This window comes from Petaurus breviceps, unplaced genomic scaffold (genome assembly GCF_028583685.1).
Source record: "Petaurus breviceps papuanus isolate PSGF00001 unplaced genomic scaffold, PetGlider_PUasm1.0 98, whole genome shotgun sequence".
Lineage (NCBI taxonomy): Eukaryota > Metazoa > Chordata > Mammalia > Diprotodontia > Petauridae > Petaurus > Petaurus breviceps.
In genome coordinates this window covers 4,995,617-5,019,536 of record NW_027187460.1, presented here as the reverse complement: position 1 = coordinate 5,019,536, position 23,920 = coordinate 4,995,617, and the positions used below count along the sequence as shown (strand labels likewise).

General features: G+C 38.2%; 1 protein-coding gene across 5 annotated transcripts in view; it reads right to left on the bottom strand.

The window, feature by feature from the left end:
- SLC45A4 (solute carrier family 45 member 4) overlaps window positions 1-23,920 on the bottom strand; it is a 153,687-nt gene that overhangs the window by 77,616 nt on the left and 52,151 nt on the right. For 3 of the 5 annotated variants that reach the window (XM_069081098.1, XM_069081101.1, XM_069081099.1), the window contains exon 2: window positions 3,162-3,268. The exons of the other annotated variants lie outside the window; for them this stretch is intronic. The gene's annotated coding sequence lies outside the window, so the exon portion shown is untranslated. The remainder of the gene's footprint in view (window positions 1-3,161; window positions 3,269-23,920) is intronic. 5 annotated transcript variants of the gene reach the window in all.

Sequence of the window (23,920 nt, the reverse complement as noted above, 5' to 3'; positions counted from 1 at the left end):
TCTAAAATGAATATACAAAAATGTCACTTTACCAATGTGCAACATGGTCCATCATTCTGTACTTTGTAGAAGTAAGTTTTATTACCAAAAAAAATCATCTAATAAGAATTAAACCTTGATTAAGTGAATGGCAACTAATTAGAACTCCCCTCCCCCAACCCTTAGCCCCCAATTTACTGGGCATTTAGGAGCAATATGTATTCTTACATACTATATTCTCACATGTTCCCAGGATAGCCTAGCCCCTCTCCTTCCCAGGTCCCTGGATTTGCAGTCAGAAGACCTGGGTGCACATCTAAGACTATGCTACTTACTACCAAGGTACCGTTAAACAAGTCACTTACCTTTCCTTCTACAACCCCTTCCAGCTCTGAACCTATGAAAACCCTTTGAGGGCAGGTGTGCCCTGTGGTTAATACACACACACACACACACACACACACACACACACACTAATATATACGTACACATATATACTCACATACAATCACACACAATGATAACCATATAGTTATGATAACAACAGTCTTTAGGAATGACAAAACTCTGGCTCAAAGGAAAATTAAATGATTACTACAAGCTTAGGAAGAAAAGAGTGTCAAAAGTTAACTGAGGTTCTACTGTACTAAATCACAGAAATGGAAGAAATCTCAAGATGTCATACATACCACCTAATTCATAGGGTTTCCATGAAGAACTCTGTAAACACTTAAATACTATGTAAACAAATTTTTTTCAGTCATATCCTCTAACTCAGTTAAAGCTTGATTCAGTTAGGATACGCATACCACTAAGCTACAGATTCCTAGAGAAGGCCAGACAGTACTTGGAAGTATAATTTTATTATTCCGGTTTAGGAATCACTCTACTAAAAGGACCTTTTATACCAAGATGAAATTTAATTTAAACTTACTTTTTCTTATTTGGTTCAACCATTGTCACAACATTTTTGGTCCTATTATGTCTCTCAAATTTTATACGAGTCTATCACTTTCCCTATGCTTCAAAATATCTAATAAGTATTTTCTCTTAAGCCAGGCAGTTAGGTGGCAAAGTTGATAGAACGCTGGAGTCAGGAAGAGCTATTCCTGGGTTCAAATCTGGCCTTAAATGCTTACTAGCAAGTCAGTTAACCCTGTCTGCCTCAGTTCCTTATCTGCAAAATGAACAGGAGAAGGAAATAGCAAAACATTCCAGTAGCTTTGCCAAGAAAATCCCAAATGGGGTTGCAAAGTGTTGGGCAAGCATTAAAAAAAAAATGACTGAACAACAAATTTTTTAAGCCATTTATATATCTCAAACAAAACTAACATTTCCTACTCTTCTCACATCTATAATTCTTGACTCACTCATATCTTAAAATAAAACATGAATTTATCTGTCATAATCCCAAGTGAATCCAACATTAACTTGAAAATCACAAGGATAAAAGAAAATCTGCTCATTATTAGGGAAGAAGTCTACTATCAATTCATCTTCTAAATAAAACAACACATTTGCATCAATAAAAAGATCAACTACAGTCTTGCCCAAACTATAAAATAATTAAGTTTTCTAAGAGATCATAGGAATTTAATGAACGACAAATAAATAGTTCTGTGTCAAGAAGGCTCTATCTTCTTCTTCCCCATCTACTGAAAACTGAGCCACTGAGCTATTGCTAGGTCCCTGATTACCAGCTTAATTTTCTAGAAGACGAAAAGTAGGCAGCACTCCCTGATAAGAAATACATTTGAATGACACTGGTTATGAAATAGCAGGAATAAACTTTTGTGTTTGTTTTTTAAAGTTCCCTAACCCCTGCATGTTACACTTATTTGGAATCCATTAGATGGTAGAATATGAAAAGTCTCTCAGGGCTCTTTACCGACATAATGACTAACAATTATTTTAATTGTTATGTTTTCAGCAAGACTTCTTAATGGACCTTCCCCTATATGTGACACAATCTACATTTCTTTATCATAATGTGACTATTTGCATCCTAATTCTGATTATAGAGCTGAAAAAGATGTACTAGTTTATTAAGATTATCTGTAAGAGAAAGTTATCTGCAAAAAGATGATGTTGATTTGGCAAGATACCTAAGTGGTATTCCTAACCAAGGACAATCTTGTATAGTCAATTCATCTGTTTTACAGAAAGTACTCAGTAGTCTGTTTTAAAGAACTTTTAGAGTTTTTAAGTTGTAAAAACATACATATAGTAACAACCAAGCTCCCATTTTAAGGTCTCTTCTTTCAACATCCTTAACACTTCATATTGCTAATGTACTAAAATTTTTACTTCCTCAGCTACACGTCTAATTTTCCACTTCATTTACGAGAAGCTTTCCCTATTACATGTGAATTCAGAATTCAGGTCTTTTATTTATAAGCACATGGTTAAGAAAAGTCTATTTCATAACAGCTTAATGTAAAAAACAGGCAGAAGATATGGGCACCCCCCCAAAAAAAGTCTTTCAGAACCTGTGCTTTCCAATCATACTAGACAAACTGAGAGAATTTTTAGATATAAATTCAATATTATTAATCTAAACAAAAAGGAACTACTAAGATGAAAGGTTCAGAATTTTGAAGAAAATGAAAAATGTTAAAATATTTTATATTTCATTTTGACTTTTTAAACTTTGTTCCTTTTTAACATCTTTTTCAGATTTCAAAGATTGGCATTTTCTTCAATAAAACTTTATTACAGAAATTTAACATGCTACATAATCATCATTCAAATACATTTTACCAAGGAATGCATAAATTTTCTCATTCCTTATTTTATAGCATTTACCATTTGGGTGATCTGAGCTCTTCTAAGGCAAGTAAACTTCAATAAAAAATGGAGACACAGCTCCAACAATGTTGGATATTAGACAATGTGTCCTTTTACTACAGGGCAGTCTACAGGGTTCCCTGATAGTACAGCTCAGCTTCTAGGGACAGAGCCCCCTGCAGGAACAGAACAGGGCTACTCCTGGAAGGATGCTCAACTGGACAGCAGGGCTAATTGTACAGTAGATGAGAGGGTAAGTAGAAGTTGACTGGAATAAGGCAAAGCCAGTCTCCTCTCTACCAAGGTGACCTTCCTTTGGAAATTATACCCAGGTCCCCCCAGCAGTATTATTGGTTAAGCACTTATGAAATGGGATGAATTTGGTTTTTGTTTACCTGTCATTCAAGCAGTCTGGGCATTAAAACAGCTGGCTTCCCTTCCTCAAGTAGTGCAAACGTGGAGGCACAGTAAATAGTTTTTACACAGGTAACTTCACTGTCATCTATATTGGTGAAAATGACAAACCTTGTTAGCATCTTTGGTTTAAAAATTAATAAATACATATACTAAATCACCAAAAACTAGGCCAATGAATGTAGTTTAATCATGTGTAATATAACAAATTGAGGCAAGGTAGTATTCATCAAGAGAACATAAGCAGCTTAGCATGGTTTCCAAGGAGTCTAGATAAAGCTTTTGCAAAAAAAGCTTAGGTAACTTTCCTAAACTATGGCTTTAAAGACAAACAGCTTTCAACCCAGTTAACCATTCTGCTGCTCCCTTTAATGATACCACATTAATTCAGTTTATAATACCTAAACTGTTCTTTACTTTATATGGGGCACGCTATAGTCCTCCCCTATCACATCAAGAAGATTCCATTTGGCAAATTATTGTTTCTCTAACAATGATTCTAAGTTTCATTTCTGTAAAACCCTAGGGTTGCTTATAAGTATACTGATAGGCACACTGCAATTACCTTATCTTGACTATACACATATCTTCACTTGCTTATTTGTGTATGTGTTGTTTTCCTACATGGAACAAATTCCTTATGGGTAGGGATAGTTTCCTTGTTTGTCTTTGCATCCCCACCACTTACCACAGTGCCTGGCACACACCAGACATTTAATAAATGCTTGATTGACTCGTGTATGAATGTTTTACAGACAGTGATTACAAATAAGTTTAATAGGCCAGAGAACAGCAACTCTCATATATTAAAGTCATAGAAAGTTGAAAATGTTACATCTAAGAAGGCAGACAATATATGAACACTAATAATCTCCAATTTGGTTGTCTTCCCATGCATTCCAATAGAACCAATATTGAAAGATGGGAAAAACTGTGTTTTTGCAGCCCACTTTCACCTCAGAATTCAACAAATATTTAATAAGCACCTAAAATGTACATAGAGGGCGGCTACGTGGCGCAGTAAATAGAGCACCGGCCCTGGAGTCAGGAGGACCTGAGTTCAAATCCGACCTCAGACACTTGACACATTTACTAGCCGTGAGACCTTGGGCAAGTCACTTAACCCCAACTGCCCTTCCTCCCCCTCCAAAAAAAATGTACATAGGTCCTGTGTTAGGTGTTCAACATGCAAAGAAAAGATAGCCTCAGTCCTCCAAAAGTCTACAATTTAGGAAACTGAGAGTAGTTAAAGGTACAGAGGAGAGGTTAAATAATGGTTTGAAAAGTTGGAGGAAGAGATCTTTTATAACATAAAAATAAGGAAAACTTTACACTAGAAGTAGAGGTACCTGAACTGGGTAAGTAGTGGGCTTATCAGTCAAGATATGAGGATGTGGTGGGGTAGGGGAAGTTGACACAGCTGTAGGAATTAATGCATGGAGACTGTAGAAAATTAAATAATTCAGTTTTACAATCACTGTCAGAGAAATCATGAAATTAAGTGCTAGAAATAAGAGCCAGACCACTAAATGCCTTGACTAACAGGCTAAAGTGTTGCTATCTTGAGAATTCAGCAGGGGCAGGTATTATTCTTTTAACCTTCCCTCCCCCCTTCCCCTACTTCCCCACCTTTTTTCTACCCTCTTTGCCTTCCCAGCACTAGCAACAGAAGAGATGGCAACACCCCCTCCCCAGTGCTATTTTGATTTTCTGGATTCCAAGGTAAAAAAAAGTCCATAGGCAGGAAAAAAAATGGAGCTGGGGTAAGGACATAGGATTTTCAAAGTATACCTAGCTTAAAAGCATGACATACCCTTTGAGAGCCACGGAGCTAAGAAATGGAGGAACTTTTAAATGGCAAGTCTGTTGAATTTCTCGTTTCTTTTTTTTTTTTAATCAAGAGAGATACATACACACACACACACTCACAAAGGATACAGAAATATATTTCCCTCAACAGGAAATCAGGAGTGGAAAGGAAGAAGGGAAAGGGGAAACACGAGAGAATAGATTAAGGGAGGGATTAGTCCTAAGAAAAATATACTCTATACAAAGACATGCAAAAATATGTTGAAGAAGATGGTTTCAGAGAAACCTGAGAAGACTTATGTGAACTGATGCAGTGAAGCAAGCACAATCAGAAGAACAAATTATACTAAGAACAATATGGCAAAGGCAAACAACTCTGTAAGATTTAAGGACTCTGTTCAATATAGTAATCAACCCCAATTACCGAGGATTAACAACGACGTATGCTACCCACCCACTTCCTGAGCGGTAAAGGGCTCGGGGGACAGAACGAGACTTTTGGGGACACAGTCAACATGGACATTTCTTGTGATTCACAGCGGTTTTGTTTCTCTTTTATTCTTAGCTGGGAGTGAGGATGGGAGAGAAGGTAAAAAAGGCAGATCTTTGCTGATTTAAAAAAAATTCAATAGAATAACAGTATTAATAGTATTTTCCCTGTGAAATACTAAATTAATTATCCAAAAAAATTGTATGAAACTTGTGGAAAAATTTAAATATCTGGAGAGAAGTCTGACTGAGGCATCAATAGACTGGACAGGACAGACAACTTAGCTCTATACTGTATTTCAATCTTTTTATAATTTCTTCCCTTTCTACTTTAGAAACACACAGATGACTCTCTAAAAGCTCAGTAAAATTTTATCCCAGTTGTGACCAGCAGTGGGGGGAAAAGAGCAGGGAAAAAGTGGCAAATATAATAAGAGAAGAGAAAGCAGCCTCACAGAAAAGGTAAAGTGAGGCACAAAGAAGGTAAGGGACATGCTCACAGATACAACAACTAATTGTCAACATCTGAACTGAAACACAGATTTGTACTAGCAAGTCACTCACTTTTAGTTTCAGTATCCTCTGTAAAATGAGAGAGTTGACTAAAGTTACTTCTATCTCAAATTCCTACTATACTATGACTCTGAATCCAGCCATTGTTCTTTTTATTGCATTACACTATTGGGCTTTTTGCATATTAGAACAAGCAAATGAGCCTGTTTTTCAGTCCACCACCAGTGGTGATGATAAAAGCTTTGTATTTTAAAAGAACTAAGCATTTTAAAATAATTATTGTACAAGAAAGAAACTATAACTTTCCACACATGCAAATTGCAGTAAAGGAATATTGCTCCTATAACAATCAGGCCACAGTGTCCAAATGAGTACTAAACAGATGATACTGTGTGCAGCGCTCACACGTGTGCACACACATAATCCCCAATTCCCAATCAACAACATTAAAACCATAATAATGTTCAAAGCATGAAAGAACAAGTTTTTCCTTCACAACTGTGCCAATGTTTTTGGAATTACAGTTTTATATATATATTTAAAATTTCCTGTAACAAGTTATCCTGTAACCAACTCTTCCAAATTCTACTTGAGATCAGCAAAACTTGGAAACACAGATTTCCCCAAGCAAGAAAAAAAGCCATCTAACTGGCATTTGTTCCGATGATTGTTTGAACAGTCAGTGACAATAATTTTGTTATGATTCTCAGATGCACTCAGACAAGTGAAACTACAATTGTTCAAATCAACAACTTCCTTTATTGTCCTGTTTCTAATTTCAGGGTAACTAATGCCAAAACATGTGACTTCCTTCAATTTGTTATGTGGAAAAGCTGGTTGAAATTTTTTTATGATTAGTTTAAGTTATCTCAATATGAATCCCATATTTTTTTCCAGACAGACTCCATGAATGGTCCTAATTTTTCTCTGGGTTCCATTCATCACTCTCTTGACTTTTTCCATCATGCCACAGTAAACTTCTCACCCCACAAGTTCACTCTTTCATCTACAATCCCTTCCTCCAATAGGCTGGTTCTTCTCAGAACCTCCATTTTAAGGAGAGTGTCCAGCCTTATTGGGAGAGGGTGTGCCAGATCCATCTTCCCACCCCATCCAATTCAATGATCCCTTTGGGATCAGCCATTGGCTAAGAGGTTTGCTGTCACTTTGGAAACCACTAGCACATTAATGAGGCACTGAAAAAAACTAGATGCAGAGGTAAGGAAACAATACATGCAACAAAGATCACCTAGGATAGAAGGTGGGAAATGTTACATGGAAGGCAGAACAGTGTACAGAGGAAAATGACTGGTAAGGGTAGGCTAACTTAACATTAAATAAGCCTGAAAAGATTAGCTTGACCCAGGCTGGGAAGGTCTTTATATTCCAGGCTAAGGACTTAATACTTCATCTTAGAGGAATTTCTGAAGATTTTAATATGATCAAACCTGTTTTAAAAATATCTATCTGGCAGTTATTTACTGAATTTTTCCTCATCTGTAAAAATCCAGGTGTTGTCAAATGTTGCATATTTATAATATTCAAGCTTGGTTCCCCTAAAAGGCAGGAAAATGCACATCTATGTATACTTCTTTGCAGGGGTGAAAATAGGAATATGAACACTATATATAATGCTGACTTTTATCTTCATCTTTGAGATTAGAACCTTAGGGCTGAAAACCAACCCTTTTTGACAGCCTTCTTAGAATGTTTGCTGCCTATATTTAGTATTGAAAAAAAAATTAGGGGCTAGTGAAAATGTAATGTTTTCCCATCAAAGTTCACAAATCTGTGAAATCTACACACATGCCTCTGGAGATCCCCAGCTAAGGATCTCAAATGTACAACCCTTTCATTTTTTTGTGGGGGGTGGGAAGGGGGAGAAGAGGAGAAATGAGGCCTTGAAGAGGTGAAATGACTTGACTACAACTTCCCTAAAAAAAAAAAACAACCTTATTTTTATTTGAATATTTACTACTTGTGTACTTGACACTGGGGGAAAACGAGACAAGACAATACAACCTTTATTATCTTAAAGTGTATTCTGGTAAGAGGATATTACAAATCAATAAATAACTATTACATAAAAGTGCATACAAATGTACTGTAATGGAAATACTATGAGAGATATGGGAAGGAAAAAACCAGCCCAGGTTAATGTAGGATGGAAATGAATTGAGGGAAGTCATCCTAGAAGAATTAGCATTTAAAGTGTGCTTTAAATGGTAAAAGAACAAGAAGGACATTCCAAGCCTGAGGACCAATGTGAACAAATACACAAATTCAAGAAAGTTTAGAGTACTGAGTTTATAAATGCTACATAATGCCCTTCTCATGTTTAGCTGGTTGGTTAGCTGGTCTCAAAGAAAACCAAAATGATATCATTATGTTGGGATCAAGGTACAGTATAGCGTGTCCAACTGTGGATGTTGAGACCAATACAAACTTAGAAGGCTCTACCACAGGTCAGTCACAAATAATCTACATAAACATTTGGAATGGGGATGTCATTAAATTTGCACATCTCAAGTATCTTTTGAGCTACTGTAATTCTGTTTTCAGAGCACCATCCTTGGTGTGCGTATGCCATGCTGATTGTCTCCCATATCTCACAATAAACTGTAAAGTTCTTCAGAGAGACCCTGAGAGTGTCCTTGTATATCTTCTTTGTTTTTTTCTTTTTGGAGGGGGGAAGGTAGGGCAATTGGGGTTAAGTGACTTGCCCAAGGTTGCAGGGGTATTTTTGTGTTAAGTGTCTGAGGCTGAATTTGAACTCAGATACCCAACTCCAGGTCTGGTGCTCTAGTCACTGTGCCACCTAGCCTCTCCTGTATATTTTCTTCTAACTTCTGTGTGACTACTTGTCCTGTGTGAACTCTTCATAAAATAGGCTCTTAGGCAAACCTATGCTTGGCATTCAAACAACATGGTGTAATGGTACCGTGTTTCCCCGATAATAAGACCTATCCCGAAAATAAGCCCTCCCCTTACTGTGTAAGATTCCTCTAAAATAAGCCCTCCCCCGAAAATAAGCCCTATTGAGATTGCTACTGTAGTGAAGGTGATCCCCTGCGCTACACGCTATATTACGGTACCCTCTGTATGCACCGTCCCCCCCCGCCGTGAAACGCACGCCGCGCTCCGAGCTGCATCCAATCAGAGCTGCAGCAGTGAGCGCATCATCCTGTTCTCTATTGAATTCATTATTGAATAAAGGTACCTTTTTTTTCTCACATTTACCTGTTTATTAAAATTGCTGTCAATGTTCATTAAAATAAGCCCTCCCCTGAAAATAAGCCCTCTGGTGTTTTTCTGTCCAAAAATATTAATAAGACAGTGTCTTATTATCAGGGAAACACAGTAATAGGAAGTTGAAGATCTTCTCTGCCCCTTAATAGGCTTAGGTGAATCTGAGGACCTTTCCTGATTTAAAAATAAAACTCTGCCCCCTAATATATTGAATGTGGTCACATGGAGTCTGTGGTGGGAGGCTTGTTTTTCAGGAGGCACAACTTTTGTTACTTTGTAGTCAAGTGGATCAGGAGGGTTGTGATGTTCTCTGACCCTGGAGAAGGCTATGTATACCTCTGGGATGAGGTTTTGCTTTGGGGCTCACTTTGGGAAGAGTTATGAGATTTGGCCAGATGAAACTCTGGGCAGCTATTGAGGCCCCCCCCCTCCCCCCCCCCCTTTGTAAAACCCGATGTTAGTGCTTCTCTCTCTGGTGATTAACTAGGTATGGACTGTAATGGTCAGACAGCTGGGAGCCCTGTCTTTTAGTCTGCTGAACTGTGTTATTTTTTCTGTCTGTATTTTTGTCTGCTTGTAATTTCTGTTTGTATTCTCTAAAGTTCAGGGTGCTGACTTTTTCCCCTGAACTAGATAAATGATATATGTTTGACTGACTTAAGTAAGATTGTTAACCCTTTTTGAGTTGCTTTCCTTTAGAAAAGCAGATCAAAGAACCTGTGCTAGCAGCCATCCTGGGGATGCTGGGGTGATTGCTGCTACACATGGCCAGCCCATGAGAGTTGTGCTTTATGAAGTAGAGTTTGAATGTTTGGCAGTTCAACTCAAGAAAGGACCTCAGTGTCTGGTACCTTATCTGGCCAGGTAACCTTTGGAATCTTCCTAAGACAGGGGCACAGAATAAAAGGATTCAATTAAAGGGTTGCACTTGAGGACTTTGGTACCATGTGTGTCCTTGAGGATGCAGGTTCCCCACCCCTGTCTAAGACTGGGTCTCCTGGCTGGCACTGGCTGTCAAGGTTTCACAGGCAAACAACAATGAGGTCAGCACAATGACTCTGTAGACCTTCAGTCTAGTAGGCAGACTAATACCTCTTCTCTGCCACACTTTGCTTTAGAGTTTCCCAAACACTGAGCTAGCTCTGGCAATGTGTGGGTCAATTTCATCATCTATGTGTACATCCTTGGAAAGTATACTAACCACAGTAAATAAACTTACCTGCAGTATTCAAAATTTCTCCATTTGCTATATATAATATATAAAATCAATGGTTCCATGGATGGTAGGTATTGGCTGGTTGAGAGAACCTGTTTTCTTGGTGTTAACTGTTAGGCCAAAATTAGCACAAGCAACAGAGAACTGATCCAAACTGTTAATAATTCTCAGTCTTAGAGGCTACACTAAATGCACATTTAGCTAAGTTATTTGTAATTAGAATCATAGGATTTAGGGTTGAAGCAATATTACACTTAAGTAATTCTTTTTAAAAATGTTTTAGGGGAGGTTGGGTGGTACAGTAAATAGAGCACTGGCCCTGGAGTCAGGAGGACCTGAGTTCAAATCCAGCCTCAGACACTTAACACAAAAACTAGCAGTGTAACCTCGGGCAAATCACTTAACCCCAGTGCCCTACCTTCCCCCTCCAAAAAGCAAAAAAAAAGTTTCAGCTACAGGTATACTTATGGTTGCAATCATCAAGTCAAGGTAATTGCACAGCATTTCTATTTTCCCCATTAATTCCTTTATAAAACGAGAGATATGCTCTCAGGACATATTGGGATCACGTATTCCCACAATAATAGTTAATATTAATGTAGTGTTTACTCTGTGCCAGGAACTATGCTAAGTTCTGGGGATACAAAATGAGGAGAAAATCAGTCTCTGTCCTCACAATCTAATGGAGGTAGACAACAAACAAACACACACCCCCTTTAAAAAGTGATTCAGAAGCCCCAAGATACCACTATTCAGACTACCCCACCACCATTCACTTATTCCCATCCCCCTCAAGTCAATCCTGCACTATCCCACTTTAAAGCTACTCAACCCATCTATTAAGTTTTCTGGAATGCCTACTCCATAGGTAACAAATAAGCTTTCATCTTTAAGCTTTTTCTTTCTTGTCTGTTCATCTTCTTGTGCTCATTGAGACCTGGCTTCCACCCCTGTCAAATCTTTATTCATATTCCCAGTGTGGAGGAGTTGATATACTCCTTGCTCCCACTGCCATTCCCAAGCACTCTATTAACTACCCAAGCAAGATTCTGGTGGTTCCTGTCTAACAACTCCAGAATACCCTCCTTCCTTCCTTCAGGAAAACACAATGGTCTTTCCTTGTGACCCCTCTATGCAAACTCAAGTGGATCTCTTACCTCTAGGATCGATTATAAATTTCTTTGTTTTAAAGTCCTTCATGACCTGTCCTCCCCTCCTATCTTTTCGTTTTCTTAGGCCTTACTCTCGTCTTCTGTGTACTCTGAAATTGAGTGATACTGGCCTCCTTGCAGCTATTCATTATTTATGACATTCATCTCCTGATTCTAGGCATTTTCAATGGTTTTCATCCATTCGTGGAATGCTTTTAACTCTTACATTAAACAGTAAACTTCTGGAGAGTAGACTTGTTTTTTTGCTATTCTTTGTAATAGTAGGGCTTAGCAAAGTGCCTGACATATAGTACATTGATTGTTGACTAAAAATCCTTTTCCAAAAGTTAATCCAATGTAAATGGTTAAATTAAGTTAAGGTGATAATCACCGACGCCCTAAAAACTGGGTGGAAACATCAGGTGGAAGCTTCACTTAATGGCAAAAGATCCTTCTTCCCCAGTTCCCTCAAGGTATCAGAAAACCCTCAAGTGGATAAAATGTAAATAGGCCTATCCCTGAGAGATGGGAGTTAGAGCAATCAGGGTAAACGTGAGAAGGAACAAGTTAAAATGACAGATAATTTCTAAAATCCCTTTCAGTTTGAAATTCTCTGATTTAAGTCCACCTTTACTTCCTGAACAGAAACTACATATTAGACTATGATGTAAATAAGTAGGTCAACTACAATGGGAAAAGCTAAAGGGTTCGGACTTAATCAGATAACTGGCTGAATAACCTTGTCACAATTTGCATATCAGTAAAGAAAATAATGGAGTTCAGAATTGTAAGTTATTTACCTAAGGGTACATAAAGTTCTTTTCTGGAAGGTTGCTAGAAAGCACAAGTTCTCTCAAAGCAATGTGGATGGAAAAAAAATCACAGAATCTCAAGAGTTGGAAGGGACCTCAAAGAATCTAGTCCAAAGAGGAGCACTTGAACAAAAAATTTCTTCCAATATCTACCTTCAGGTCTTGCAACCTATTACCTTCCAGTGAAAGTCATTTCACTTTTGAATAATTCTAATTATTCTTTTTCTTACTTGGAATTGAAATTTCTATTCACTCCTTCTACCTCCTAAGACCAGATAGAACAAGAAAGATCATTCACTTTGATAGACTTCCGAAAAATTGAAGGCAGCTATTATTCCCCCACCTAAGTTTGTCTTCTCCAAGCTGAATTCCCCAACTTCCTTTAACTAATGCTCAAATAACATGGCCTTGAATCTCTTTCCATTCTAATTTCCCTGCTCTGGACATGTTCCAGTTTACCAGGCTTTACTAAAATATGGCACCCAGAATTGAGCTTAATATTGCTAAAGTGGTCTAACAAAGAAAGAAGCATCTAGGGCTGTCACTGTTTTCATTGTGGGCATTTTACTTCTCTTAATGCAGCCTAGTTCAAGTTCAATTAAAAAAAAAGCATTTAACTAAGCACTTATGAACAAAGCACTACCCTAACCCCAGGGAATAAAAAAATATTGAGGGGGTGTTTGACTGCCATGGTACAACTGATGATTCATTAAAGTTTACAACTAGTTCAAAGGATCATCTTAATTTTCTCATTATCATCCAGTCTAAAAAATTCTGAAGTCCAGAGGCTGGTGAAGAAAGGAGAATTTTTTAAAATGGAGCCATGATTAAGGTATAAAAATATTACCATTAACTCAAGAAAAAAATTAGGCCTCACATTTATTCTTATTGAAAACAACACATTCAAGCATGCTGACTCAATCAACCATCATTTAATAAGAATTTAATAAATAGTGCAGTACTAGGGAATAAAATGGAAGGTAAAAACAGTCCCAATCTTCAAAATGTTCACATGTTAATGGGAGAGAAACAGGTAAAATACTAAGAGTACACATAAGTAATGGGATTATCAGGTGGGCAACGTGAGAGGCATTATGATGTACAATGGAAGTGTTCTGATCTGGAGCCTGTACAGACAGAACTGATTCTGGACAGTTAACACAAGAACTAGAACACAATCAAAAGGCACTAACTGGCTAAAAAGTATGTGTGTTGCTCATTTTCTTCCAGCTCCCTTTAAGTTCCTAGGAGACAAAAGAATAAACCTTCAGTGGGTCAGAGGCCCCAAATCTCTTAGAGATCTCATCAGCAGGACTACATGAGAACATGGCACTGCTACTACTTTGATTTCTGTGGTGCCTATTCTTTGCTGCTTTTAGGTAAAGAGACCTGAAGACAGCTATGACTTGGTGAGCTTCAAAACGTTGGGAGATTGAGCCATCAGGGCTATAGCTGCCAAAAGCCAGATGGTGAAGAGCAGAGTGCCAACAGACATGTCCACAGCGCAGTACAGCACAGCAGAGACACAGACTCAATCCATCTATTATCTATGTCACATTTGGAAGTAAACTTTGGTGGGCTGAATGTAATGAAGAAATTGATAAAGGCTGAGGGTCACTCTCCAGAAGGCTGAGGTGGCAAAAGGGCACAAAGGGGTATACGGGCCAGCTGAAACCTCTCCAGTTGTTCAATTTTCAGTGTGAGCAGTGACACCTCAGAAATAAGCAAACATTACAAATCAGGGCTTGTTTAGACCAGTGGTGTCAAACTCAAATAGAAATGGATCCCTACTGGTCACATACTGATTTAGAAAACCTCAAATTCAAATTATCTATATTGTATTATATTTTTATTTCTTTCATTAAACATTTCCCAATTACATTTTAATCTGGTTTGGGCTATCTTCTGGAGTTTTGGAGGTTGACAACTGTGGTTTAGTCTTAAGAAAGTGATGGAGAAAAATGTTAATTATGCAGATTAAACTTTAAAAATATGTCCTGTACATATATCCCTCAGCCCCCAGTCAATTGTGGAACATTTACTAGCCTATCTCTAGATAGGGGCATATGTGTGTCCCACACATTGGGGGAATATGCTTCTATTTATGTTCCAGCTATATATTGAGAAGTAAATATCATTTTGACAAAACTAATAGATTTTAACTGGTTAAATGATATGGATAATCACTGATAAATAACAGTGAGGACTTGGGCAAGTAGCATTCAATAAAAGCCACTTATGTCTTAGCACACTGCCTGGCACATGTTGTTGTTCAAGTCATTTTCATTCATGTCCAACTCTTTATGATCCTTTTTGGGGTCTTTTTGGCAAAGATACTGGAGTGGCTTCCCATTTCCTTCTCCAGTTCATTTTACAGATGAAGAAACTGAGGCGAACAGGGTCAAGTTACCCACAGCTAGTCTAAGGGTCTGAGGCCAGATCTGAACTCAGGAAGGTGAGTCTTCCTCACTCCAGGTCTGGTGCTCTAGTCACTATACCAGATAGCTGACCCCATATCTCCTTCTCAGGATTGCCCCTAATACAACCTGAAAGGGAAATATAGTCAGTCAGCCTTATACTGTGGGACTGAGTAGAGAGTCTTAATACAAATACAAACTCTCCAAATTCAAAATAGACTTTTCCTGGTCCGGATTCTTTCTTTGAGTTTACTTCTATTATTCACACATTTCACTATCACCTGCTTTTTTCTTTACTTTTCTACATAATTATACTCTCCACAGTATCCTAACTTGAGCTATTCCTTTGTTTCCTCTGAAGTTTCTGTCTAAAGTAGATTTTTGGGAGAATGTAACTGACTTCATTTATTTGTTTATTCACAAATTTTCTATTATTATATTTCTTTTTTCTGTATGACACTGAGTGTGTCTCCTTTAGTGCCTTCCTTCTCCAAATCATTTTATGAGAAAACTTAGGATTCTGAATATAATTCCAGGAACTTACTCCCTTCTCTTAAAATTCAATCTAATAAAACATATAGTAGGAACTTAACAAATGCAAATTAACAGATTAATAAAGTAGATACTGGTTTTTTTGGTTTGATGTAAATATGGCTCTGATAAAATACAGATTCTTTCCTAACAATAACAATTTAAGCATCCTACTAAGTACCTTTATATGCCCAAAAGTGTTTTGCAAGAAATTTCTTATGTACGCTGGGTCATGTAGTTCAGGAGGAGAGAGAGAGAGATGGAGAGATGAGGGGCGGTGTGTGTAGGGAGATCTGTGAGACACCTATGTCTGTCACCTACTGATAGAATGTGTCACTCACTTAAATGGATAAATTGCAATGCACCTGCCTGCCTGAAAATATTTGCAACAGTTCCTTTTCTTCCTGTTATTCTCCAAGGCTTGCTGCTAAATGATCTATTCCCAGTTTTGGTCCCCCTTGCAAAATCAAGAATAACTTTAACCCCAAATCTATATATTCAGCCCTAGTCTCTCTTGAGCTTTAGTACTCCATCATCAAATGCCTAGTGAACAAATTTCTAATTGGATATCCAATAGCCATCTCAAACTCATGTCCAACCTCTTCCCAAAGCACTCCCTCTTTCAAACCTCCTTATCACTGTATTAAGGGCACCATCCCATCAATCCACTGAGGATGCAAGTTTGCATGTATCTTAGCATAGGCAACATTCACAGCACATACAAAGCACTTAAGAGCTTTCATTGATGACTGATAAGGCACAATATGTGTGTGAGGAATATGTGAGTGAGGAATGGAGCTAGATGAAAGGATTGTATAACAAGGGAGACTCCTTCAATGGACTGACTTTTAATAGGCTTTTTATTAATGGCAGAAAATTCTGTTTTTGATGAGAGAGATCTTTATTCTCTGACAGGCCAAGAACACTATGTCACAACAGAGTTTGATTCAAAGCCAATAAGGAACACAGGAAAGAATATAATTTTTAAATTATCCCTAGGGCCCAGAAATGTCTTCATTCTACTGAACAGAATGAAAGTTATCTGAAGGGATGGTCTAATTGGGTCTTTTTGACTTCCTCCTCTTTAAGTTCAACTAAAAAATTTAGGCGACTTTCTCCGAGTCACACAGCTACTAACCATTAGAGTCTGAACTCAGGTTCCAAGTCTAGCACTCCTTCCACTATGCTGAATCAGAAAAGAAAGACTTGTTAAAGGGAAAATAATTACAATCACACAGGCCAGGATTTTCTTCTACTACCTTTTTTTTTTGGGGGGGGGGCGTGGGGCGGAGGAAGAAGATGGGAATTCTAATATTCAGAAGCTGAAAACCGGAGCTATATAATACCTACTATATTGTAGAACCCATTACCTTCCATCTTTTTCCAGCAGATTATTCCCAGTACAACCCCCACTGGATCTTATCTTTAATCTCTCCATATCCTTCTCTACTTACTGTCTACAAGCCCTCCCCAAGTTTCCCCCATTAAAAATCTAGCCAAGTCTCTCCCTTAAAAAATTCCTCACTTGATCCTATAACCTCCTATTATCTCTCATCCCTTTCACAAATAAAGTCTTTGACAAAGTTCTCTACAATCCTCTCTTCTTACTATGTTCTAAACCCTCTGCAATCTGGTTCCTCATATCATCATTCAACTGAAAATTCTCTTCCCAAAATTATTCCAGATCTCTTTAAAAAAAAAATCTAATGACCTTTTCTCAATCTTTCTCCTTTCTTGACTTCTCTGTAGCAGATGACACTTTTAGATCACTGTCTCCTCCTGTTTACCTCCCCCTTTTAGGTTTTCATGATGCTGCTCTCTCCTAGTTTTATGTGACTGCTTTTCTTAGTCTCTTTTGCTGGCTTCTTCATCTGTATCATGTCCACTAACCACAAACGTCTCCTAAAGCTCTATACTGGGACTCCTCTTTTTTCCCCTTGGTAATTTTTCCACTTGGTGATCCCAACAGCTCCTATGACTTTAATGATAATCTTCGCTGATGATTCCCAGATTTATATAAACCTTCTCTCTTTGAGTTCCAGTCCACCATTATGAGTTGCCTTTTAGAAATGTCAAATCTGACATCTTGTAGGTATCTCAAACTCAACATGTTTAAAACAAAACTTTCCCCCAAATTTTCCCTTCTGATTTCCCTATCACTGTCCAGGGCTTGCAACCTCAGTGACATCCCTGACTCCTCACTCATTTCACATACCCAATCTATTGTTAAATATTATTGTTTGTACCGTTCACAACATCTGTCCTATATGTTCCCTTCCATCTATGCACACAGCTGTGTTCACAACATCATCATCTCTCATCTACTGTACTGTAATCACTTTTTAATTGTTCTACCTGCCTCATCTCTCCACATTCCATCCTCCAAAGACCTGTTCATATCATGCACACACACCCATTCCAGATGCTCTCTGTTACCTCCCAGATCAAATATAAAGTCCTCTGCTTTGCACTGAAAGTTCTTCATAACTTGGCACTTTTCTACCTTTCCAGTCTTTTGACACTTTACTTACCTCCATGAATTCCATGACTCAGCTGTAGTGGGCTACTTGCAATTCATCAAACATTACACTCCATCTCCTATCTGTGTGCCTTCATATTAGCTATCCTCTGTGCTCTCCCTCTTCTTCTAAGCCCTAATTTTCTACACGATTCGGCTCAAATCCCACTTTCTAAAAGAGGCTTTTCCTAGTTCCCCATGAGCTAGTGCCTCCCCAGTTAAGATTATTTACACTTAATCTGTATATATCTTGTCCTACCTAGTTATTTACAAGTCTTATTTCCCCTCCAGATCCTGAGCTCCTTTTTATCTTTCTTTGTATCCCCAGTCCTTTGTACATTGTGGGGCACACAGTAAGTACTCAATAAGTGGTTTTTGACTGAATGACAACACAAAGTGGCTCCATCAACTTCTTTTCAAGGTTTTCTTGAATCACTTTAATAGGAAGAATTTATCACCTTTTACTAGTTTTGGATAAGCTTCCACACAAAATGACAGGTTTTTATAGTTATTACAGAGCTAGCTTTGGGTTTCCCCATATATCTAGGCAACACATCTTGTTAATTATTATTTCATAATATTTCTATCTTTTCGCTGCCCTCCATTCCTAGTATCTCAATCTGGTCCTTTCTCACTAGATTCCTCCCCTCTTCTCCTGCAACCCCACTCCCCTTTCAATTTTCACTAGCATCCTAACGAGGCACCTTCTTTATAGTCTCTCTTCTCTAAACTATTCTGAATACTGAATACTAGTCAGGTTCATCTTTCTAAAATGCATATTCCCCCCACCAAATCAGTCCTCTGGTCAAGAGTTATCAATGGACTTCCACTGAACAAAATCCAAATGAGAAAAGTAACACTTCCACTATCTTTCTGACAACAAGGTTGTGGCAAGGAAAACATTTCTGAGCATCATGAAATGTGATGAGGAAGCGAGAGTACAGATAGTCAAGTGACTTACCCAAGGCCTTCAAGGATTATTAGAACTAGAAGTGATCTTAAGGACTGACTATTTATTCCAAGGTCATAAAGTTTATTAGTAAGTGGCAGTTTAGTCTTCTGATTCATAAGCTAATGAAAGAATGCTCTATTATACCATCACTCCTATACAAGTACAACAAATTGACCATTTTTTCTTGTTTAAAGATTTAAACCTTTTTCATTTAAAATTCAATATGAAGCTAATCAGAAAAAAAAAATATTTCCTTGAATAAAGCTCTCCATTTATAAATAAATCAAGAACAATTCCACTGTCTGTTTGCATTACTGTATGCCAGGAGACAATGGGGAAATTACTACATGATCTAGTGGATTAGGAAATAAATAGAAATTCTTTTTCATTGCATACCTTACAAATGTAAGATACTTGTCTCTTTCAAAGGGCCTGTGGTTCTCCAAGATAGCATCTGAAATCAGCTTATATGTTTTCAGTGGCTATAGTACACTAAGTAACAGCAAGAGAGCAACTAACTCTAGGAAGGACAAATTGTGAAAAAATGTTGGACTGAAATTATTACCATATCTTCATAAGGAAAAATTAAATTAAAGTATTAGGATTCCCTAAAAACTGCTTACAATGGCTTAAAGCACCACAAGTCTAGGATCTGATTTAGTGAGGAAAATTAAGCTCATCTAGATACCACTACCCTTCCGCTTTTAGAATGAGGAACTTCAGGGTATCCCTGACAGCCATCTGTGGCTAAGTGAAACAGAGTTACAGAATCCTAAAATGAAACAAGTCTAACAGATCTAGTTCATAACTCTTATTTTATAGAGGTAGATACTGAGATCTTATGAGGTTTTATTACTTTCACAAAGTTACAGATGTTCAGAGGCACAACTGGAGTTCAGAACTTGAGTCCAATCTGTAGAACCTGATATACCCTTCCAGCATTTTACCCCTTCCCCCTCAATCTTCAAAGTCATCATCTGGCTTTGCAGAGGTCTACTCCCTCTTGTCTACAAGATGGATTAATGCCTCAGTGGCAATACCTTGCCATATCCCCTCCTCTTAGTGACCAGTCTTTTGGATAAATCATTTTGTCAAAGGTTAGAGGTAGCAGTCAATGATCTCATTTTACAGAGAAACGAAGATCCAGAAAAGGAACGTAAATTAGCTAAAGTCACATGCCTACATACATTTTAAGGGCAAAGTTGAAAAAGGAATTAGACCGTCAGGGTGAAAAGATCCTAAGCAATACTTAGTTTAGATATATAGATGATACCACTCTGATGGCAGAAAGTGAAAAGGAGGGTAAAAGAAGAGAGTATAAAAGATGGCTTGAAGTCTAACATCAAAAAAAACCCTAATATCTTGACAACTAGCCCTCTCACTTCCTGGCAAACAGAGTAAGAAGAATTGAAAGTAGTATCAGATTTTATATTCTTGGGTTCCAAGATGATTGCAAATGGCAAATATAGTCATGAAATTAAAAAATGCTTGCTCCTTGGAAAGAAAGGTATGGCAAATCTGGATGGCATATGAAAAAGCAGAAACATCACCTTGCTGACAAAGGTCCACATAGTCAAAGCTATAGTTTTTCCAGTAGCAATGTATGGTTGTGGGAGCTGAACTATAAAGAAAACTGAGAGCCACAGAATCAATGCTTTCAAATCATAGTGCTGGAGAAGACTCTTGAGAGTCCCTTGGAGAGGAAGGAGATCAAATCAGTCAATACTTAGAGAAATTAATTCAGACTATTCATTGGAAGGTCAAATACTGAAGATGAAGTTTAAATGCTTTGGCCACATAATGAGAAAACAGAAGTCACTGGAAAAGCTCCTAATGTTGGGAAAGACTGAAAGCAAAAGGAGAAGGATAAGATGGATAGATAAGTTTCATGGAAGGAGCAAACATGAATGGTACACAGAGTCATAAATAGAGACAACTGAACAACAACAAAAATGTTTTAAATTTTAATATATAAATGTTGATAAATATGACTCACATAAAAAAGTCTCTTTGGGAACCATCAATTATTTTTAAGAATGTAAACAGTCCTAAGACCAAAAAAGTTTGAGAATCTCTACTAATATGATCTCTAGGGCCTCTTCTATTTCTAACATCTTATACTTCTATAGTTGTCAATTCAGCTAGATGTAAGGCACTGTGAATATGAAATATGACTCAATCCTTGCCTTAAGAAACCTACATTGTAGGGGCAGTTAGGTGAATAGAGCACCAGCCCTGGAATCAAGAGGACCTCTGTTCAAATTCAGCCTCAGACACTTGCCACACATACTAGCTGTGTGACCTTGAGCAGGTCACTTAACCCCAACTGCCTTGCTTTTTTCCCCCTCCAAAAAAAAAAAAGAGAAAGAAACCTACATTCTACCTGAGCCCTAAAAGGAAAAAGGGATTCTATGACAAGTCCAGAGGGTGTAGAGGCACAGAGTTGGGAGATGCGATGAATAAAAGAAACAGAGATGGAAACTGTGTAAATAGGTAAGTAGGCTAGTTAGGCTGGAATGTTAAATATAACTTGTCTACTGCTTACTACCTGTGTAACTTTGGGCAAATCACTTAATAATCTTGTTATGTCTTGGTTTCCTGAGGAGAGAACAGACTTGATGGCTCCTATAGTCTTCATCTCCTCTTATGATCATAATTTACTCCAGGTTAAGCAATGAATTAACACGACTCTTCTGGAAAACAATTTGAAAGTTATTACTAATTGTTGACCCCAAGATGTTTCACTAGAACTATATATTCTAAGCAGGTTACTGACCCACCCCATTCCCCCACCAAACCCCAGCTATATGAACATTATTTGTGATAACAAAGAGCTAGGGGAGAAAAGATGTGCCCAACACCTTACAAATAATGGCTGAACAAATCATGGTATGTAGAAATTTAAAAGAATACTGCTGCACCAAAAAGAAGAAATGGCTAGAATTCAGAGAAACCTGTGAAAACTCCATTAAACAATGCAGAGTAAAATAAGCAGACCTAGAAGAACAACATACACAGTGACTACCACAGTATAAACAGAGTCAAAGTGGAAAGGCAACAAAAGTAAAACATTATAAATTAATGCCTTACTGCCAGTCTCTACCCAAGATAACAGATCACAGCCCTCCTATCAATAATCTGTTTTCTGAGAAAATTTACTCATAAATGGATTTTCTTTGTCGTTTGTTGAAAACTATCCACTGGATCAAAATAAAATTTATCTTTTAAAAAATAAGGAAAACTTGATGGTGAAGCTGGTGTAAGGGTTGTGGGATTTAAAGATCTTCCATGCCCCGTTGGACTTGCTGACGTAGCAGGAAGGGGCGGAGCAAGAGGAAGCGGAAGCCAAACTAGAGTTCCTGTGGTGGCTGGCGGTGGTGGCGACGGTGGCAGCAGCAGCAGAGGCAGCGGCAGAGCAAAGCCCTTTTTGAGTTAGCCAGAATTTCTGCTAAGGACTCCTGCTGAGGACTGCCAAGGGCCAGAGCTTCTGGGAGCGCGCTTCCTGGACACTGGGTGGTTGCTGTGAGTGGGGAGAGGAGGACCTTTGCCTGAGGTAGCCTGTTCTGTTTTAAAGGCTTGAAAATGTGGGTGCTTTCTACTTTATCTACCTGTGCCAATGTCATAACTACTCTGATGGCTTTCACTTTCTGGTTTTGGGACTCAGTCTTTCGGTATCTTAATAAATTTTCCAGCTTATTCCCCCATATGGCAAGCATGATGTATTTTGTGATGGATAATTATATCAGCATATTTGTAATCTCCATAGGCATTGTGAATATGGCATTGCTGATACATTTGGCGATGAGGATGGGATCACAAAATGTCAGGCCTCTATTTGGAAGCAGTGGGGCTTTAGAGGGAGAAATGGCTATTCCAGGTTGGGAGGATTTGCCTTATTCCTCTCTAGCCAGAGAATGGGCTAAAAGCACAGGGCCCTGTGAAAACTGGGAACCAAGGCTAAAAGAGGGAGAACCTGGAGATTTGGAAAGATGTTTGAAAGCAATACCCATAGAACCAGGCAAAGAACTGGCAGGAGTGTGCAGGAGAGGCTGGGTGCTGCTAACAAGTTATTGTCTTATGTGTAAAAGTAGGGATAAGCTGCTGAAGGAAAGAGCTCGGATGGCTAGAGAGTCAGCTGGTTTGCCTGAGGATTCTTCTGTGTCACAGCACTCAGAAGAGCAAACTGGAGGGACTCATGTGGTCCAGGAGCAAGCTACTGTTCATGTAGCTAAAAGGAAGCAAAAAACTAGCAGAACGAATGTGCATGCAGCTTTTGTACAGGCTGGGCAGAGTTGCCCTGACAGCTTCCAGGAGAATTTGTGTGAGGAGAATGGAGCAAGGTTAGATGAGGAGTCTTCTAATGTAGAAGCTCTCCCCATACGAAGAAGAAGACAGGAGAATCACCGAGGCAAAACAGAGTCCAGGGAGATAATTGAGGATTTCACTCAACAGGAGATCACTGATATATTGAGTAGATTTACCCAAAGAATGGGGGAGTCTTTAGTGTCTTGGATAGTAAGAATCCCTAAAAATCACTTTGGGCAGATTTTACCCAAATCTGGATTAGCAGCTCAAGGAATACATGTATTGGCTGGAGTAATAGATTCTAATTATCAAGGAGAAATTGTTTCTAAATTCCAGAATTTAGGTGAAGGGCCCATACAGATTCACAAAAATGATAGGATAGTTCAAGTGATTATCATTCCTTGTAAAACAATACCACTTGTAAAAACTGACCCTCCTTCCAAAATAACTGTCACAGGAACTGAAGGATTTGGTTCTACTGATAGAATAAAATCAGGAGCTAAAGTATGGGTAAAACGGAAGCCAGATGATGTTCCAAAGGCTGCAGAGATTATAGCATATGGGAGGGATAACACTGTAACTATTGTTTATTCTGGAGAAGATGATTACAAAATTGTACCCTTAACTCATTTATTCTACCATGAGTGAGGCTACAATAGTCTGGTTATTGTCTCTTTGCTTCTTCTTGATTTTTTTTGTCTGCTCACCTTGTTTGCTAGATTTGTTTCCACAGGCTTGGTACCCTCCATCTGTAGATGCCTGATAGCTTAAGCTGGAT